The sequence below is a fragment of the Seriola dumerili genome, unplaced genomic scaffold, assembly GCF_002260705.1.
Source record: "Seriola dumerili isolate Sdu_G_001 unplaced genomic scaffold, Sdu_1.0 BDQW01000036.1, whole genome shotgun sequence".
NCBI classification, from domain to species: domain Eukaryota; kingdom Metazoa; phylum Chordata; class Actinopteri; order Carangiformes; family Carangidae; genus Seriola; species Seriola dumerili.
The window spans coordinates 5,182,768-5,196,422 of record NW_019174291.1 but is presented as its reverse complement, the minus strand read 5'-3'; the positions used below and the strand labels follow the sequence as shown (position 1 = coordinate 5,196,422).

At 40.7% G+C, this 13,655-nt stretch overlaps 1 protein-coding gene across 1 annotated transcript in view; it reads left to right on the top strand.

Moving 5' to 3' along the window:
* Window positions 1-320: 320 nt before the first annotated feature.
* LOC111216875 (tumor necrosis factor alpha-induced protein 2-like) overlaps window positions 321-13,655 on the top strand; it is a 47,328-nt gene continuing 33,993 nt past the window's right edge. The window contains exon 1 of the mRNA XM_022738517.1: window positions 321-461. The gene's annotated coding sequence lies outside the window, so the exon portion shown is untranslated. The remainder of the gene's footprint in view (window positions 462-13,655) is intronic.

Sequence of the window (13,655 nt, the reverse complement as noted above, 5' to 3'; positions counted from 1 at the left end):
TCAGGTGTGGTGCCCTCAGAAGAGATCCCTTCACAGACTGTATGAACAGGACAGAGTCATATTAAGACTATTAAGAACTTCTTTAAGTTCTCATCAAAGCCTTTACCTTATATTTATTTCCAGCACACATCACAAATATGAGGCAAAAAAAATCACCAGCTGTACAAAAGAATCGTGAGGGAAAGAACACTATGAATTCAAATCAACAACTGGACACTTTGTTGAGCTTTTACTGTAATGCGCCGCTCCCTTTCCCATTTCGACATTTCCGACCGCGCCTGAAGGCAGCATGAGCGGTACACCCGACGCCTCCCTGCTTCTTCTCCGCCGGTCGAGTCACTGTCGAGCAGAGGCTGAGAGAGGGACTGAGGGACAATCTGACTCTGTACGCCGCGTCTGACGCTTCAGTCCGGGTTCTGGTGACAGTTTGAGCCCCTGATCCGCCACCATGGCTCCCTGCAGTAAGTCAACAAACTGTCTCTAACTCGGTTCTCACCTCCAAAAAATGGGTGTTAAGTGAGGGTGAATTAAAAAAGTAGTATGATAATGAATTGAGGTTTGTTCACCGCAGGAACAGGGTTTTTATTAAAGCTTTAACGCAGATTGATCAGAATCACATTGATTCAGGCAGCAGCTGACCGAGTTTTCTACTGGTTAATCCACTGATCGATTAATCATTTAAGCTATGCTATAAAACTGTTAGAATGAGTTTGCAAAGTCCAAGGTGACATGTTCAAGTGTCAGTTCAAAACCCACAAATATATCAGTAATTAAAAAGTGATGAAAGTAGAAACTTCACATTAGAGAAGCTGAAAGTGGAGATTTGGTGTTTTTGTTCTGAAACTTTTGATGATTAATTGACATTGAAAAAGTTATTAAAATGTCTCCATTAATCATCTGGTCTGACTGATTCAGATGTAGTATCCTGCAGATGTGTCTGAGAATGAGATATTTGCTGTCTTATGTAGTTATTAGTTTGATCTGCTGCAGGACTGGACACAGGTGTATTCAGGTGTGAAGGACAGGTGAGGTCAGAGACTGACTGACTGACTGACTGACTGACTGACTGACTGACTGACTGACTGACTGACTGACTGACAGTGAAGCTCAGTGACTCTGGTTAAACCTTCATTTGGTCTCTGAAGGTTCATTTAAATAAGGTTTATTTAAAGATTTATTTGATGAGCCATGACTCTGCCATGACTTTTCAGTAGAGAAGGTGTGTTTGAGGCAGCAGGAATTGTCAGTGATTAACCAGCTCAGGAGCTCAACCTTTAGATCAGGTGGAGTCAGTGCAGATAGAGACACTGTGGGAGATGCAGATCACTCAGAGTCATACTTACTGATTGAACGATTAATTAATTATGACTTTTTATTCTAGACCACCGCCATCATGTATATACCTGAGCTACCTGAGGTCATACGTCAATATACCAGCAGGACTGTAAATGCACCTGTCACATGTCCTGCATCATGATTCATCTTTACTCATCCATATATTTTATGTTAACTGTGAGTGACTGACTCTGGAGCTTCAGTGGTGTAGGGCTGTTTTCAGAAGTTCAGTAACAACAACATAATGTTTAAGTCAATCAAATACCTGTTTATGTTAAACTGATGATGAGTCTCAGTGTAAAAATACAGATAAAATGATAGTTTGTAAATTCCTTTTTCAGCCCTGAGTAGTGTCTGCAGGTGTTCCTGTTAACGACCTCCAGCAATCAGGGAGGGCATCCTGGAGACTGCCTGAAAGACACAACCCAGGGCAAATTATATCTGAAAAGGGCTTGTTGCTGCTGCTCACAGTAAAACTGAAGGAGACTCGAATCAGTGAATGAGCTGTCAGTCAGGGGACGATGCCCTCTCCCTAGCCACAGTGGATATTACAGCCTCGGTCAGCTGTGAACTCACATAGCATCCTTTCCATCTCTGCAGCTCTGTGGACATTGTCAGTCTATTTAAGCTCCTAGGTTTGGTTTTGCAGCTCATTTCCTGTTTGGTCAAGTTTCACTGGTTTTCAGAGGAGAAACATCTGTAAAAAGACTCTGTCCTCTACCAAACAGCAAACAGACTCAGTCAGAGAAACATCTGTAAAAAGCCTCTGCACTACCTGCTGAGCAGCAAACAGCAGACAGACTCAGTCAGAGACAGCTGGTGAACATAGCGGAGCATTTAGCAGCTAAAGAGGAGCTGGTGGAGACCAAACACAGAGCTAGAAGAGAGGGGACACTGGACTGAGTACAGTAAAGTTTGATATTTGTTGCTGTTGGTTCTGTGGATAAGACGACTGAAGTCTGTTTATTGATCATCACATGTATCAGCTGATTTCTTCGGTGTTGGTCTGGGAATGTGGCGTTACAGGAACCTGCTGCAGGAGAGTCAGACACAGTAGAACAGATGTTAACTGTGCTGTGTTGCTAAACAACTGAGGAGATATCGTGAGGAGGAGGAGGAGGAGGAGTTACTCTTCAAATCAAGATTTTATAATAAATAACAGCTGTCACAAACAACAGTCTCTGTGGAAGTGTAACAGAATTTATATCAACATCTTCTGAATTCTATTCTATTCTTCTTGAAAGAAGCTTCCACCACTTTCTTAGTAATCAGATATTGATACGGTTCCATGTAGGTGAGAGGTGACAGGTGAGAGGATGAGATGACAGATGTGAGGTGACAGATGAGAGGTGACAGTATGTGGTGACAGGTGAGAGTTGACAGGATTTGGTGACAGGTGAAAGGTGACAGGTGAGAGGTGACAGCATGTGATGACAGGTGAGAGGTGACAGGTGAGATGTGACAGTATGTAGTGGAGTGATGATGTCAGCTCTGGATGTGAAGAGAAGCTGCAGTTAGAAACAGTAAGAAGTTGTTGTGTGAGTAACAGGAGTCATGCTCAGCTTGTTGACTGACGTCAGCTGATCAGTGATTGTGTTGTCCTGCAGCACAGAGGCATCTCTGTCATGTGGCCTCATTCAGCCTCAGCAGTCACCCTGCAGCGCTGGATTCACTGACACCACGACTACAGGTCTTCATACTGCTCAGGCTGGATGGCTGTTTTTTTTTTTATTGACACTGCAAACAATCAGAAGAATGAAGAGTGGTCAAAGTCTACTCTCTCTCTTTATCCATCTGTCTCTGTCTCTCCTTTCTTTTTATTCCTCCACCTCCTTCATGTCTCCTCTCCCCCCTCCCCCTCCTCCTCCTCCTCCTCTGGATGTGATTACAAAGTAAAATCAGCAGAGGAACATGAATGAGTGAAAGAAGCCACACATTAAGCTAGTCAGTGCTTACTGTAATGGAAACATGCCCCTCCTACCCCCCCACCGCCCCACCCCCACCCCCCACCCCCTCTATGTTTTTACTTGCTGAGTGAGATGTTTTAACTTCCTGCGGAAAAAACAACAGAAATGACAGAACTTCTGTTTCTGTCTGAACTCTCCTCTCCCCTGCATTGACCTTTGACCCCTTTACTGTTGTACCACTCTGCTTTACAGTGTTATCTTTCTTTATATATGATCCATCAGCTGGCTGTGATGAACAAATCTCCATACAAAGAATAGAAACAACATTAGAGTCAGGTTTAACACAATTCAGTATATACTCTTAACACATAGAAAAGTTAACGTCACGAGGGAGCTGGATTTCTCATAAGTGAGGATCCATCCATCCAGTGTCCTGTGAGGGAGGAGCCACTGGCAACTACGGAGAAGCCACTGTTTTGGTAAGAGCGTCTTTTTAAGAATCATCTAGTGACATGCTAACCAGCTTCAAAGCTCCGCAGACTAAGGGTTCTTGTTCTGTTGTGTTTGGCGTTCTCCTACTACGTCAGGCGATCGACAGATGATCACCTGCCCTGCTCTTTTCCAGATTTTTCTGTGTAACTGTAACGTTCCCAGAAAGTGTCTAGGAGTAAAGGGAAGTAATAATGAAAAAAATAAAGAGAGCCAAGCAAATAAAAACAGGAAACCAGATTCCAACCATAAATAAGGAGTTTATTCACAACAACGAAAACTATGAAAAATATAACAAAGAACTGTCAGTAGAACACTGGGTAATCACCAAGACACTATAACACATAGGTACGAAAGAGTAACAAAAGCTTTACAGGACAGGGAAAGTGATCAACTGCCCAGGGGCAACAGGTTTTCTCCATATGATTTGATTAATCACAGATTTGTTGTAATTCTGTGCCACTTAAGTCCAATATCAGCTCTGTCAGGTCCTCCATCCTCCATCCTGTTCTGCAGATATGTTCCGTTTCATCAAATAGATTTCATATTTTTCTGTGTAAACTCATTAACAGACAGAAAACCTCAGTTCAGGTCCTATTATTCATCACAGAGACCTGTACAAACTGTAAATACAACTGAGTAAATGGATAAAATGTCAGAAAGTAGTGAGAAGTTCCCATGAAGCTCAAGTGAACATATTCAGTCTTTTAGTCAGTCAAAAGTCAAACATTTTGAGTTGACTGTGATAGAAAACTGAGAAAAACTGCAAATATTCACATTTGAGGAGCTGGAAAAACTGAATTTTGACAGTTTTGCTTAAAGAATTTTCCTTCAAAATTAATTAATTTCTGTGTGTCTGAGGAAATAAGGAAGCTGCTATGTGTAGTAGGGGCCCAACGACAAATATCTGCTCTGGGGCTCCTGAAGAGGTTAATACAGCCATGACCTCAACTATGTGTTGAGGTCAACGCTCCTTAATAAGCCTTTTATATACATACAAATATATATTATATATTATATATATAGAAAAAAATCCACATTTTGGGGAACAAGTATCATCCACTAAATTCTAGTCATCAAAGTCAAAGTAAAAATCACAACCTGCAGTTTTCTAATGAACCAGAAAATAAACTGTATCTGTAGGAAAATCTGAGCAATCACAAGATGAATAGAGACATTACAAAACTGAAAACATTAAATTATGAATTTTTCTCTTTTTGTGTAACAAACTGAATAATTAAAAACAAATTGTTCTTATGGACCAATGAGAGAGAAAAATCTTTAGCTGTACTCGTCTCCTCCTCTATCTGTCTCCTTAATATTTAAATTGTAGACACTGAAATAACACACACACACACACACACACACACACACACACACACACACACACACACACACAGGATCAGACATTGTAAAGTTTTACTGAAATAAAACAGACACACCTTCAGTTTATGACCTTCAGATAAAACTAACCAACACACAATCGACTCACCTGCAGAAGGAAGACACACCACACTATCTCAACACAAGGACACGCAGCACATCAAACAGACCAGTCAGTCGATAAACAGAATCTCCAAACTGTGATACAGGACAGACAGGGATTCTGGGTAATGGTGTTCAAGTGAACATAAATCTAAACTGTTGTTGGGCTGATTTTGAATACCTTTTTGTATTTCTGGACAAAACCAGGAAGTTCAGTGAAAAAATACAGAGGTCGAAGGTTAGAGTGGACGAGTGGAGACAGGAAACAGGGACTGAGCTGCTGTCTCTAGGACTGGGCTTAGATTTGATGCAGTTCCTGGTTGGCTAGATAGCGGATTCGTCAGGCTCTGATGCTAATGAATCTCCTGAACATTTTCTTTCTGCTGGTTATTTTCATTATCTGACTGCCAAAGACTGTTTGTGATTGAAGACGCATCACTCTGTAATATCTCTGTGTTTTCATAGCTCATTAGAGTGGAGACTCTTCTCCAGAGAAAAGATCAGCTGATCACAGCTCGTTAAACACAGCAAAGTCATCAGATCAATATCTGGAGCTCTTTAAGCTCAGAGAGATATAAACACAAACACTGTCTCATAATTTATCTCTTGTCCATAACTTTATGAAGAAACTTAATAACCTGAACCATGAAAACATCCTGTCCTGTCACAATCACACAAAAACTACAACTAAGCATCAGTGAAACAGGTCAGACAGGAGAGACATCAGGTGAAGCTAATGCTTATTCAGGTTTTTGTGGTTAAGGCTGTGATGTTGTTTAAATCATCAGATTTATTTCTTCAGTCTCTGCTGGAACAAATCTGAGCTTCAGGATTTTCAGATGTGGATCTGGATCTTTGGACATAATTGAAGTCATGAAGTCCAGTTTCCCCCCACACCCCCAGAATACACATGCACACAAGTGTTTAGATTCTGGTTTTCTTTGTTAGTTTTCTGTGGACTTTAAACTCCTCAACAGCCTGTGCAGCTCTAATGATTTGAGGTTATTGATTATTGGAACAGGGGGTAGCTTTGTATTGAGCTCATTCATTTCATTACACAGTGTTTGATGTTTAGTTACTGTTGAACTTGTTTTAAACTTCTCACAAGGATGGATCTGAAAGTGACAGAATCTCTTTGGGTTTTTGACAAAAGACATTTGAAAACATCAATTAGAACAGAATTCTTTACTATTATTTACTATTTTACTGGCAGAACGATTAATGATGATACAATAATAAACTTTATTTGTAGACAACAAAGAAATTACTTGCACCAAGTGCTTTACATGAAAAACATACAAAAGTAGAACAAAATAATGGAAATAAGTTCAAAATGAATTACATAGAATACATAATATCAAGTAAGATTAATCAATTAATTGAAAAAAAAATTGGTGGATTAATTGATAGTGAAAATAATCATTTCTTGCTGGCCTTCTGTGATGTAAGATGAGGAACAGCAGCACAGAACGGTTCACTAAAGACACACAGGTTTGTCTGTAAAGCGTCACTACACTCGTTACACAGGTGTAACTGCAGGTAAACTGATCCCTGAATTACAGGAAGTTACTTTTACATCAAAAAATAAAAGTACCAAAGGGACAACAATATGTAGTTCAACCATCAAAGTAAAAGTGTCATCATGATATATCATCATATCTGACACGTTACTGTTCCAGCTGCTTTGACTACGTCATATACACTTAGATACTTTAGTCCACTTGTTCCCAACCTAGGGCTCAGGCCGCTCCAGAGGGTCACATAAACCTGAGGGTCGTCTAATGACTGAGTTCAGTTTTTGGACTTTGGACTGAATCTTTGCTTTGTTGTAAAACATTTGGGTCTCAGGTTATTTAAATGAAATCATGTGAGACGTTCAGACGCGACCTGAGTAACTCAGACATCTGAGAGTACAGAAAGTACTTCAGTTCAGGTTGACCATATTTGGGATTCTGTTAGCTGAGGGAGTTACTTAACACAATCTCTTAAAAGGTTTCCTTAGTTAAGGAAAAAAGTTAAATAATTTTCAGCAGTAAAAGAGATTTTACAGCAGTTAAATTCTACTGTTTCCATGGAGACTGTTGATTTGCTGCCATTAGCACTTGTGACAACTATTATCTCATCCTCTTGTTGTTTTGACTGGAACCTCACCATGGTGAACGTTGGTCACTAAGGTCTTTTGTGCAACAGTTTAACTGACTTTTAAGTGATTCCTGAAGTTCAACACTAAGATAACGAGAAACACTTAAATAGTTAAGTGAACATTTTAATGAAACCTTAACTCAAACTTCAAAGAAAATGTTAACTCAAGGTGTTTTGTGCGACCAGCCCTCGTAGTTTAAATGAACACAGTTCAGCTTCATATGAACAAAGTGTTCTCCAGAACTTTCTCCATGGTGGATCTGATTCTCTCAGACTGCTGCAGCAACAACCTCCATCACTTCACTTTTGCTCAAGTGTTTCAGTGCTTCCTGTCTCCACTGCAGCCACAGCCCCTCTTTAGGGAAGAGATTATATTACATTTTTCTCAGCAGCTGTTTTCCCTCACAAATTCTGCTGAGGCAGCAGTTTTAACTTAATGAAAGACAGATGCAGCGTGGGTAACCGACTTCATTCAGAGCAGGCTCATGTCTGAAATCACAGCTGGATTATGTGGATGTCATGTGATTTGATGATGAGCCTCAAATCATTGAAAACTACAGTGGAGTTCTGCAGGCTCCGAGTGATCAGTCAGTCAGGTCCTGCTCAGTCATTGTGCTGGTGCCCTCATTGTTCCTTCACATCTGTCGTCTGCCTGCAGGCAAACTTATGCAACCAGCTGTTGTTATTACAGGATGTGACGATCTGTCCTCTGTGTGTCCTGAATATTAAATACCTGCTAAACCTTCTAAATCTCTTCATATGTGAAGAGGGAACGCTGACCAACATCTAGAGATACAAAAGAGAGAAACTGCTGTGATCAGTTATGATGGTGTATTTATGATGTTCCAGAGGTAAAGGAACAGTCCTTCTTTAGATTTTGTCCGTTGACATATTGACATACTGTGTTGATCATTTGAATTCACACTGTGGACATCATCCTCTCAGTTCACCTCCTCCTCATCGCTGCTGCTCTCACCCAGTCCTCAGGACTGTGACCATTTAAAACAGATAATCAATCATCCTGGATCAGCTCCACCTAGGCCAGACCTCATGGAGAGGTGGCTGATGGGACTTTGGCACCACTAAAGTTCTTCTTTATCAGAGCAGGTCTGCTTTCATCAATCATCTACTCTGATGGTTCTTGACTAGAAACACTCAGCAACCCTCAGTCTGATCTCTGATCAGTTCAGGGCGTAAGATTCTGACTGGAGTTAAAAATACATGCACTCTGCTGAGGTGTCACTGTGTTAACCTGCTTCTAAAACTGCTGGTGTAGAGTTGTGTGGTTAAAAAAGTAGGACATGTAGACATGTAGATAAAATCCTACAGTACAAGGTTATAGTTCTATGTCAGAACATATTTACTGAGTTTCTTTGTCCCATGCTTTTATTTTGATATTGGTGAACGAGGACAACTGTGAGTCAGGTGGGACTTTTGAAAACAGTTGATTTTAGAAACATGATCTCTCATGTTTCCTGGATTTGAACTCATTATGTTTCATCATCTTGTCAGACACTGTCCTCTGGTATCTGTTTCCTGCTCTCTAGTGTTTCATTAAAGGAGCTGTATGTAAGTTTTGCTATCGCTACATAGCTAATGTTAGCATTAACAGCTGTTTACTTACCAGTCTAGAAGAAACGTTGTGAGTTCAGCATCACACTTCATTCCTTTACTCACCAACATCTGTCTCCAGAGGTGGAAACAAACACAGATGTTAACTCTTGTCTCTATCACGCCTTTTCTTCTACTGGAGTTAGTATGCTAACCAGCTAGCCCCAGCCCGTCTTGTCATTTTCCTATAGCGACTCAATGTAGCCTCCAACTGTCCTGAAGACGTAGCTGCTTAGAAGATGTGTTATAACCTCTTGTCTTTCAACGTAAAGATAGCCGAAGCCCTTGTCAAGCGACCATCACCAACCAGCCGCTGTCAAGAAAAACCACATCCAGCAGCAGAGAAAACTCATTTACTCAAGTGTGAAGTTAAATACAACAGTATGAAAATACTTCATTACAATTAAAAGTCCTGCATTAAAGTTGTATTTAAATAAAACTTAGTGTTCTCACTGTTCCTGAGAAATTCAAGAACCTCATTAACATCATAATGACTCCAAAGTGGTGATTTGGATCATTGTTTTTAACCTGTGTCTGTGTGTGAACCTCTGTTCACTAACAGTTCCACATATTCACACCTGAAATTTTTACAACCAGTGTGACCTGAGCAGCTCCACTGGAGCAGCTGGGACTTAAAGGCACATTTACTCATCCCGACAAGATTGCTCTCACTGATCCAGAGGTCAAACCAGCAGGATAAAATGTGGAAGTGAAGGACTAAATCAGTGCTATTTTATGTAATGAGACATTTCAGTCCCTCCTTTAACTGATGGGAACCCTGAAGAGAGAAGAGCTGAGTGATGAGCTGTGACTGTTCATCAGTGACCTCAGTCTGCAGCTCTGTGGGAACGTCTGGTGCTTTCTGTCAGTGAAGGGGAGTTTCTACATCACTGGCCATTTACCATTCATGTGTGTGTGTGTGTGTGTGTGTGTGTGTGGGAACAGATTACAGTAAACACATGAATTCAACTAGAAGCTGAGCTGCTGTTTTTTATTTCTTAATAACTGGTTTCAGCTGCTGCCAAGTGACTTAACTTAAATCACCAAGATGCTGCTTCTTCACACTGGATCATTGCGAATTATAGATGAGAAAATGTGGAGTCGTCAGTATGTAGTCAGTATATATGGCGCCTGTCAGCCTGCAGCATGTGGAGGTTTATCAACACTCACTGGGACACCTGGTTATCGAGGACAGGTCACACCTAACTAACTCTAACCCGCCTCAGAGGAGCTGAGGGAGGAACACAGTCAAACAAATCATCTAGCATCACAGAGGTCTACTGTGAATAACAAAGACATAATGAATGTTACTGTCATTTTTGACTGACTCATAAAACCATATGAGAGTTCATATTTCCACTGACAATGTCAGATGTGTATTAATCTGACTGGTATAGGTGTAGTGCTGCTGGAGTGCACCAGAGTGATGCTCTGCCACTTATTTTCTCCAGGTGATGAAATAAAATATCCACAGCTCACATAATCTGGTTGAAATACATTTTAAGAGTTTGAAGATCCGATCATCACCCAAGTGTATGTCATGTAGAGAGCTAATAAAAACAAATAAATGGTCAAATTTGTCATATGATGTATTGATTCATTTCCAAAAATCAATCATGCATTGAGTAACACACAAGGAAACATTCCACCTTAAAAGATGCTGGTAGCTGCCGGTAGCCTCAGAGCTGCTCAGTGAATTAAATGGTTAATTAGTAAAAATGAAGATGTCAGGCCTGGACTTGAAAGAGGACTCAGATGCAGAGTGACAATTAGGCAGACTTTATTTAACTATTCCTACCTCAAGAGAGAGTGACAAATAAAAACAGCTATGAAAATTATGCTATGGGGAAAAATCTAATAAACAAAAACCACTCCAAATGGAGGGACAAAACTGCTAAAACAAAAAGGAATAAACCAACAGAAAATCACTCTACAAGGAGGCTACAAAAGTTGCTACAAACTTGACAAACAGAAAACTCTAGACTATGAAAATACAAACAAAAAATCACTCACTTGGAGGTAAAGAATAAGTACGATAAGGCAGAGACAAGGCAAGGCAAGAACTGTGATAACTTGGCTGGGGTGCACGACTGGAACGAGACACTCTGGCACAAGACAAAGGGAGACACAGACTATAAGACACATTAGGGCAAATGGAAAACAGGTGGACACAATCAGGAATTAGGGAAGACACTCAGACAGGTGACACATGAGGAAGGGCAAGTGACCTGAAACGAGAGGAGAGTTAACCTTTCAAAATAAAACAGGAAATGACAAGACATGGAGACAGGACAAAAACCCCAACTTGACCTCACTGCGTGACAGAAGAGACAGAAAACATCTTTTCATTCAACGTTCACTCTTCTGGCACTTTCTTTATCTGTGATGCTTTTACACAGAAACATGACAGAGTCAGTCTGTTCCACTTGGACAACTTGTGCTGCTGGAGATGAAAGCTAGCTTAGCTACATTTACATAGCCTAGCCCAGGCATCACCAAATGGCGGACCGCGATCCGGGCACGGACCCAGTGACAGTTCTTCCCGGACCCGTGAAAATTATATTATAATTATAATATTAGGCCTAATAAAAAGATAAATCATTCGTGCATGCGCAGCTAATTTAGTTTATACGACAGAAACGTCATCAATAGCCAAGCCAATCAAATCGATTGTTTACCTTTCAGCACCAGAGATTGGGGGGTGGGGGGGGTGGGGTGGTGAAGGAGTGCTTAATTGAGGCTGCAGAGACTTTACTGGACGGTAAAAAAAAAACGACGTGTGGAAAAAATCAAGCAAATCCCATTGTCAGCTTCAACAACAACCAGAAAATCTGAACTATTAGCAGAGGATGTACTGGCACAGCCTGATGCAGCTGTTCAAAACGCAGTATGCATATCCTTAGCCATTGATGAGTCCACCAATGTAACAGATAATGCCCAGCTTTTGGTGAATGTGAGATTTCTTCACAAAGAGAAGAAAGAGATGTGTGAGGACCTGTTGGGTTTAATGCCACTAGTTAATACATGGTTAAAATAGGGGGTGGGCAGCTCAAAGGTCTTTTGTTTAGAAGAAGAAGAAGAAATTCATTTACTTGAAATGTAGTAAAGACAACTACAGTAATGTTTTCCATTCAAGTGCCATACAAGTTCAGACTTGTCAGTATGTTTAAAGTATATAACACTTGAAATTTGACAATAAATGACATAGAAAAGTACATATGTTGTTTTTTATTTACATCAGGGTGCACTATTTCGAGTGACAATATAAGATTTGGATCTTTGCTGGGAGGACATTTTTGTAACTGGACCTCTTTGAATACCCCTGGCCTAGCCTGTTAGCTTAGCTATGTTTTCATATTCTAGCCTGTTAGCTTAGCTTGACCTCTGCCTGCACTGCAGCTTCTCCTCTGAGCTCTCAATACTGTGGTGTTAGGAGAAGTGAGCTGTGAGTTTTAAGACATGGGACACAACTTATTTTCAGAGTGGATGTTCAGCTCACCTGCTGCCTCTCTCTCTCCCCTGGGAGCTGCGTACCTTTTTCCATACAGCCTTGTTTTAGTTGGTGTTAGACCATTTAATGTAAAAAATGTTTGTATGTTATGAATCTGCTGTGGGCCAGTTGTGTCAACACAGAATAATTCATCCACAAGACCTTGAACAGAAACAGTTGACAACATTATTTATGACGCTTTGACACCATGAGAGTCATCATACATTAGGCTGTACAGAGTGTCCTTTCCTACAGTTGTATAATAGATTATAATGGAGTCATGAATTACAGTTAAGCAGGACAGAGTGATAAAGTGTGAGCAGGAAGTCAGTGATCAGCTGTCAGCTGTTTTTCTTAAACGATTCCTGTCTGTATTTTTAAACGTACTGACTGTTCCTACTGCTTCCTCCAGCAGCCATACATCAGCTGATTATCTATACGCACATTAGTCATGGAACACACACACACACACACACACACACACACACACACACTCACTCTCCATCCATACTGGAGGTCAAGGCTGAGGGCTGGGCCTCCGTCTGATTGGATATCTGCTTCTCTTCCTGGTTTCCTGTTTGTGTGTTGTGATGTTGAAAGGTTGTTACCTCTTCAACTTCATGTGATGTTGAAAGGTTGTGTTGAACATATCGACGTTTGTGTGAGGACGACACACATGCACATTCAACATGCTAACGCTTGTACCTGCACAGATCTGAAGATGGTTTTACAGTTAAATGCCTCAGCAGACAGTCAGTGTGGGTCTGTGCACGCTGCAAAATCTTTTTGATGGGACACTGACTTGTAACAGGGACAATGGTGCCTCTTTATATAGTGTACATAGATATGTAGATGCCACATAGGCCACTCGATCATACGTCAACGATGCCGACATATTGGTCCAGGCAAGACCTGCCCCGTAAACAAGTGCAAGTAAACAGAGGAGCTTCAGTTTTTCTGGATAAAAAGCTCTATAGCATTTATATTTCAATGAGTCATTTTTATATTCCAGGGTTTATGATCTACGTGGAGTCTAAATAAAAGTTTGGTCACTAATTACTTAGAATCGGGAGAGTTTAGGCTGTAATCGCTGCTTTCCTAAGGAGCTGTGTATCAGCGTTAGGTTTGGATGAACTGAATTACTTATGTGGTGAAAAATAATTCATTGTTATAAGGAACAGTTAAAACTCACATTA